The sequence below is a fragment of the Pan troglodytes genome, chromosome 4, assembly GCF_028858775.2.
Source record: "Pan troglodytes isolate AG18354 chromosome 4, NHGRI_mPanTro3-v2.0_pri, whole genome shotgun sequence".
NCBI classification, from domain to species: Eukaryota; Metazoa; Chordata; class Mammalia; order Primates; family Hominidae; genus Pan; species Pan troglodytes.
The window spans coordinates 93,442,532-93,450,751 of record NC_072402.2 but is presented as its reverse complement, the minus strand read 5'-3'; the positions used below and the strand labels follow the sequence as shown (position 1 = coordinate 93,450,751).

Here is an 8,220-nt window from a genome sequence, read left to right as displayed (position 1 = left end):
CCGAGAAGCCCATGTGAATTAACATGGTAGCTAAGGGAAATAATTTTAAGAAGACAAAAATGTTTTTTCAGAAGAATAAATGCCACCACGATCAACACTATGGTATAATAAGAGCCATAAATCTTTATTTTTCAGTTAATAAAGAGACATCATCTGGTTTTTAATTTCTTTGCTTCCTGTTGAATTATTGGTTTTATTTAATAAGCATACATTATAGAATGTTTTACTTGATGGTACTTATTTTGTTTTATGTTACATTGTAATTATTTGTTGTTTGTCTTTCTAAATTGACAGTATGTTTCTCATGAATAAGATAATCTCATTTATTTTGGTGTATATAGAACTACCTCAGGGTGTTCAAATAGAAGGTGTTTATTCCATGTTTATTGAAGCAATAAGTTAGTCATCATATTTATAAATACGCAAATTCATTTTATATATTATCTTGTTTCAAGGAGTTTCATTTCAATACCTTTTTATATGAAAGAAAAAATAAGTAGATTATTATCTATAAGATATGAGTGTGAAGAGATGAAATGAGGAAGAAAATACATTACTGGGAAATTGTTTTTGTTGGCAACCAACATGAAACTTTGGTACTTATACTTACATTTTATTCTCCACAGGAGATGGTATATTTCTTGTCTTCCTCCACATAGTTCAGCAAACAATGAAATTTGTGTCAATCATATCTTAGTTGGAGGCATTTTTGAAGTAGTGTATGAGCAATATTCTGATAAATCAAGAATACCTCCAGGTTAACTATTTTATGTGTATACCCTAAAAGAAATGTGGAAAACACAACCTTTTTTAAAAGTCATGATTAATGTTAACAGGTTAACAAGAAGGCTGCATAGTGTCAATCTTTTACTACTGCAAAAATTGAAGGAAATTGAAGAAAATAAGATATTTTCAAGTGTTGACCTGTAAAAAATACTTTCAGAAGAGGAGATTGTGTTGATTCTTACATGTCAACAATGTATTTTGTAACTATTTAATAACAGAAAAATTTCATTCATAAAAAAATGAGTTGTAATAGAAAGATAAGTAATTATCAATGTCATTCTTCATTGTTTTGTCAGTTTATATTATATTCATTCTATTCGATTCTATTCTTTCTATTATATTCTATTCTATTTCACCATTATTATATATCCTGTAGCTTAATAAACTTATCTAGTGCTGTGCCTCAAAAGCCAAGAAGGTTAGAACAAACAACAACAACAACACAAACTTACAAAAACCAGGTAAGTATATTGTTGAAATTCAGGACCAATTTATAATATATCAAAATCCAATATAATTATTTTACAATCAGAATACAAAGTGACTATGTATACAAGAATTGTGTGACACTTATTTAATCTACAGATATTTGACTCTTCAGTTACTCTCACAGAATGCGCTTCTAAATAACATGAAGGCCAGACCAGTGGCTTTATATTCTTAATACTCAATCTGTTCTCTGTTTCTCATATTGTTTTTTGCCCCAGGAGGAAAACCAATGCTTAATAAAAGCATGTTTAGCTCTGTGTAACCAGCTTTGGGAGAAGAAAAAGCAATTATGTGTAGTATTTGCCAATATCCACAGTGTAAATATTCTCACCATTATGGGTCAAATTGTATTTCCTTTCAAAGATATGTTGGAGCCCATTCCCCCAGTACCTCAGAATGTGAGCTTATTTGTAGATAGTGTGTTTGGGGCAATCATCAAGTTAAAATGAGGTCATTTGAGTAGGCCATAATTCAATATGAATGCTGTCCTTATTTAAAAAAAAAGAAAATTTTGACACAGAAACAGATACATACACAGAGAAACACCATGTAATGTTTGGAATTATGGTGCCATAAGACAAGGAATTACAGGAAGCTAGGAATGAGGAAGAGAACTAATCCTTCCTAGAAGCTTCAGATGGAGGGTTGCTCTGCTAGCACTGTGATCTCAGCCTCCAGAACTGTGAGATCATCAATTTCTGTTGTTTACATCACTCGATTTGTGTTACTTGTGACACCAGCCTTAGGAAATAAATATACTCACTATTGTTGATTTCAAGCTACCACTATGATGTCAACTGGCTTACAAAATTTCTGAAAATTTAAATATTGTCTCTCACAAGCCGTTACGAGTCAGCTCTAGCACAGTTTCAGACCATTACTATTTGTTAATCGTAATTTTGTCTTTGTTTTAGCCAATTTCATGGTTATTGTTTTAAGGTTTTCTTTTAAAAAGTGATGTCATGGAAAGAAATTTTAAAAAGCACTGGGTGGGAAAGTAAGAGAAGTCTTTCCGAAGAATGTGAGGTGAGTAGAAATTAAATGATTTGCTGTGTTGGTTAGACAGAGATGTCAAAAGAGGAAACACAGGAAAAGAATTGCTATGTAGTTGTCAGCTATCACATAAACTAAAGAAAACAGCAATCTAAAATAAATTGAAACCTTTTATTGGTACATTATAATTAAACATATTTATGGGGTACAATCGTTCAGCAAACCATGCCTCTATTTATTGTTTTGCTTTGATCATATCCCCCATCTTTCAATTTTTCAAGCTTATCTATTTAAGTTTGTATTATGTTTACTTTTATCTTTCTTTTTAACTATCCTTTTATACATCTCATTTATGCATATGTGTAAATAAACACGTCATATTTGAATATGTAACATTTATAAATGCTATTATACCTGCTATTTTTAATCATCAACATCTATGTTTTTGATCATCAAAATCCCCATTTCTATTATCAATATTAACAACATCGTGTATATGTGTGATATAATTATATATATATTTATAAATATATATATACTCTTCCCAACAGTGTTAAAATGAAATACTAAAATTTATTCACAAAGTGCTATAATTACATAACAGATAAAGAGAAGAGATACTGTGAGGATAAGTAAATTTTCCAAGACCAAATATATAACAAGTGTTGGATTCTAGCACGTGCATTCTAGATAAGCACAGTATGTAGCATCCCATTTTCACTATAACCTGGTAGATTTATTTCTTTGAATCTGATTCCCAGGCATGAGATTACTCAGTTTAACATTTGGTGTATTTATAACTTAAATAGTGATAGATGGCTTTCCAAAGTTATTTATCATATTTCTTCCTCCTTTTTCCTTATCTCTGCAAGAGCTTAGCATTTTTTTTCATTTTTACCATTTTGATAAGTGATAAAATATATTTTATTTTTTCATGAATTTGCATTTTTCAGATTTAGGAACATGAGTAATTTACCGTATCATTAGATATTTGGTTTATTTTATTCTAAATTTCCTACACAATTATTCACTCATTTTTCATTTAGCTCGAATATCTTATTAGAATCCATCTTCATATACCTAATATATTTTTCAATTTATCATATTCTTTTCATTTACTTTAGAAAATTCTAGATGTACATTAAATATGCAATCAAAAGTTTATCTCAATTTTAATGCACCAAATTTGTTTATCAAACTCATCACATCCATAATTCAGAATAAGTAAAGAAATATTTCTAATAATTTTGAAGTTCCCTGTTTCCCGTTATCTGGTTGCATTTACCCACCCTCAGTAATAAGTACTATCTTGTATTCTCTACTAATCAGAGCTTCATTTTCTTTACAGTCACCAAATATGTATGTATTCTTAAACTTTTCATTTAATTTTAAAAGTTGTAAAAATTTACATGGGTAAGTTTGAGTATTTCCTTGGTTAACTAGTGTTTTCCACTTAACATATGATGTGTTATTATGCTCAGGATTTTATGAATATTCAACTAGTGTTTTCCACTTAACATATTAGGTGTCATTATGCTCAGGATTTTATGAATATTTACAATTTATTTACCTACTCAAATGACAAAGGACAGTGTTATTGGTTAAAGTGCCTAGTTCTTATCAATAATATTGCTGTGAATATTCTAACAGTTTGCTCCTGTGTGCTATGTGTGTCTTCAATTTTGCTAAAGACAAAATTGTCTTCAAGAATTGTTACTTTTTCCCTTCTGTGAAATTCCTGCCTATCCTTTTGTCGGCTGATACATTTATTTAGTCATATTTTACGTTTTTAATGAGTGTAATCTATAATAGCTTTTATTTTTGAATTTTTATTTTTTTGAGACAAAGGGTCTTGCTATGTTGTCTAGGCTATTCTAAATCTTCTAGGCTCAAATGATCTTCCCACCTAAGCCTCCAAGTAGCTGGGACTACAGGTTTGTGGCACCAGGCCCAGCTCAATTTTTTATTTTAAAAATTATATTAAATGCTCAAATATCTAATTTCATGTTTCCATATAGATTTATTTTGGCCTTTTCCCAGATATTAATTATATTTAACTTAATTTTTTTCACTTTGTTTACTATATTTTCTTGGGTGTTACATCTTCTCTGTATTCAGTTTTAAGCAACTCCTTTTGATATTAGTCTTAATGAAGTCTATTAATTGAACATGACTTTTTTTCATTTGCTAAGAGCTCTGGTCTCTGTGCTGGTTAGAGCTGGCTGTAGGTAGCTTTCTCTGTTGACTTTTAAGGAGAGTAGGTAAGGCACCAACTCTGTATGGTGGGGCACTTCACATCATTCTGTATCATATTTCAATCACTCCAGTCCCAATACTAAAAACTGGCAGATACTCTTTCTTTCTGTTTCAGTTTTTGTTTTTTGCCAACCATTTTTTAAAATGTAAATCATATCTCAATTTCTTCATGAAGTTATTCCTAATTAAAGCAGCTAGCATAAATCTCTCTCCGCCAAGCACATCCAAAGTACATGGCCTCTCCCAGCTTGTAATACCATGCTGCCTTGTATTATTATTAGTGTTTCTACTCTCAATGCCTTATTTTCCGATTTATTAAAAGTTTATCCAACACCTAAAATCATTTCACAAAAATTCTCATTTCAGTTATGTTGTTATTGGTGTCGGTGGTGGTGACTTAACATCGCCAGTTTTCCCTGTATAAAGCTTTGTATCACCTCCACAGGTAAATAGAAAATATCGGTGGCTCCATTGTGATTAAATTCCAACTCGTTTTTTGCTGACGTTGTGTGTTGTTCCTTATAAAAAACAGGAACACATTATACGATTTATGTCATTTTCATTTAACTAGAAAAGTTATATTTTGAGGAAAGTTACCAAGTATCTTCCATGTTCTTTCACTTTCATTTTATGAAATATTTAATTTCCTTCTAGCTATTAATTAAGATTGATTATCAAGGTAAGAATGTAATCAATTCTAATTTTCAATTTAGGAACGACTCACTTTTTAAAATTATTATTATACTTTAAGTTTTAGGGTACATGTGCACAATGTGCAGGTTAGTTACATATGTATACATGTGCCATGTTGGTGTGCTGCACCCATTAACTCGTCATTTAACATTAGGTATATCTCCTAATGCTATCCCTCCGCTCGCCCCCTACCCCACAACAGTCCCCAGTGTATGATGTTCCCCTTGCTGTGTCCATGTGTTCTCATTGTTCAATTCCCACCTATGAGTGAGAACATGCAGTGTTTGGTTTTTTGTCCTTGCGATAGTTTGCTGAGAATGATGGTTTCCAGCTTCATCCATGTCCTTGCAAAGGATGTGAACTCATCATTTTTTATGGCTGCATAGTATTCCATGGTGTATATGTGCCACATTTTCTTAATCCAGTCTATCATTGTTGGACATTTGGGTTGGTTCCAAGTCTTTGCTATTGTGAATAGTGCCTCAATAAACATACGTGTGCATGTGTCTTTATAGCAGCATGATTTATAATCCTTTGGGTATATACCCAGTAACGGGATTGCTAGGTCAAATGGTATTTCTAGTTCTAGATCCCCAAGGAATTGCCACACTGACTTCCACAATGGTTGAGCTAGTTTACAGTCCCACCAACAGTGTAAAAGTGTTCCTATTTCTCCACATCCTCTCCAGCACCTGTTGTTTCCTGACTTTTTAATGATTGCCATTCTAACTGGTGTGAGATGGTATTTCATTGTGGTTTTGATTTGCATTTCTCTGACGGCCAGGGAACGACTCACTATTAACAATAAAATGTATCCAAATGTTAAGAATAAGTAGCAAAAATGGCTGGTTGAAAATGTACATTATCAAGGCCAGGCACGGTGGCTCACACCTGTAATCCCAGCAGTTTGGGAGACCAAGGTGGGCAGATCACGAGGTCAGGAGTTTGAGACCAGCCTGGCCAACATGGTGAAACCCTGTCCTTATTAAATATACAAAAAAATTTTAGCCAGGCACGGTGACACATGCCTATAATCCCAGCTACTCGGGAGGCTGAGGCAGAAGAATCTCTTGAACCCCAGAGGCAGAGTTTGCAATGAGCCGAGATCGTGCCACTACACTCCAGCCTAGGCAACAAGAGCAAGACTCCATAAAAAGAAAGAAAGAGAAAGAAAGAAAGAAAGAAAGAAAGAAAGAAAGAAAGAAAGAAAGAAAGAAAGAAAAAGAAAGAAAGAAAGAAAAAGCAGGAAGGAAGGAAGGAGGAAGGAAGGCAAGTGCACATAATTCATTTATCTTTCCTTGATCAATTTGTAGAGTTATCATGTAGTTAGGAAACCAAGATGTTTTGTGAAGTATCTCTCAAATGTAGACAAATTTGCTTTTTGACTAGCACAATGGCTTAATTCAATTTTATTATTAATATATACTGAGTTAATAGTAACTCAATATAACTCAATTAAAATATATCCAATGTTAAGTTATGACTAAAAATAATCTAAATGATAAATGATTTTGAAATCTCTTTTAGATTCTCTTTAGAGTCTCAAAAATAATCTAAATGAGAAGTAATTTCCAAATACATTTTCATTCTTAGGAAAGATTTTTTTCTTTCAAATTACTGTCCTGAAAGGAAAAATTAGAAAGCAGAAATGTGGGTTTAATGATGTCTTAAGACATTTTATATCTTATATTCCTTTAATCTGGTTTTGATTATGTTAAGAATCAAATAAGTTCACCAATAAACATGAACTCTTGATTGTAGGAGAGCTAAGCATAAAGTAAACTCATCTACCAATTACCAAGAAGGAATATATTAGAACAAAATAATAATAAAACAATAATAAACAAATCAGAAAAGTTTTGACCTCATAGTTTTCCACATTATTAAGTCTGTCTTAAATAGAATAGCTCTGTTGTCTCTTATTGAATACATGGTTGACTGACTTTATTTTTATCTTCAAGTAGATGTGGCTTTTTGATTATAAATAACCTGAAGCTTTGGAAGAAGTAATAACTTGACTTTTCTTCAGAGTCTCACTTCATTGCACTCATTTCCTTTTGCTTGGCCTTAAGATGAGGAGCTTAGACTTGGATAGAAAATGTTTTCGTTTTATTGTATTATAGTTTCTCCTATCTTTAATTTCAAGAACTGATGTAATTTTTTAAAAATGTCTTATCTTTGTCTGCTAGAGATATTAGATAGCATAAGTGCTCCATTCACAATTAAGAACTTAGTTTCTCGGCCTTGCAGTCTTCAGGCATTATAAATCCACATGTTTCCTTACCATTAGAGTAGGAATTCTCTCTAGCCTTATTTTCAGATTACCTTACATTTTTCACAAATTCCTGGAAAGACCTCTAGTTCCTATTATTTATGCCTTCTTACAGATTGGGAAAAAAGTGCTCTCTGTATTATTATGGGAGGAAAGGAATTGCCTCTTTGGACAAACTGCAAAGGATACTTCTTCCTGGCATGTCCTAATACATACTCTTACTAAACTATGCCTATGCTGGAATTTACCCCAAATTTACCACCTTGGCTAGGCGCTAAGGTGCATTGAATCACATACAAACTGGTCTAGTCTTCCCAACATTACGTATTTTATACTGTAGCTTTCAAAGAAAAATCTTTCTGTATGCTAATTTTAAACTGGCTACTCTATGGCTATGGAGTGCTGGAGTTAAGTCAATAATTCAGTGCCAAGTACTCAGACATTTTTATCCACCTCATATTATTTCACTAAATAATTCACAGTGATTACCTTAAGATCTTGAATGATGCCCTTCTCACTCATATACTTGCTAACAAAATAGACAAAGATACTTTAAGTTTAGGAAAATTGTGACTTCTTGTTTAAGGAAACAAATTTTATTGATTCTGCCATGCTTAGCAGACAGTCATGCAGCTGCTAAGACTATCAGGTAAGAGTCTCTGCCATCCAAAATAAAATTGCCACTTCAGAAAACATCCTGGATATAGCATTCTTTCAAATTCTCAACGAAC

General features: G+C 32.3%; 1 long non-coding RNA gene across 1 annotated transcript in view; it reads left to right on the top strand.

Annotated features, from left to right (window-relative positions):
- The first annotated feature begins 2,122 nt into the window (after positions 1–2,122).
- LOC134810021 (uncharacterized) overlaps positions 2,123–8,220 on the top strand; it is a 33,156-nt gene continuing 27,058 nt past the window's right edge. Inside the window, exon 1 of the long non-coding RNA XR_010157087.1 lies at positions 2,123–2,301. This is a non-coding gene — a long non-coding RNA (uncharacterized LOC134810021). The remainder of the gene's footprint in view (positions 2,302–8,220) is intronic.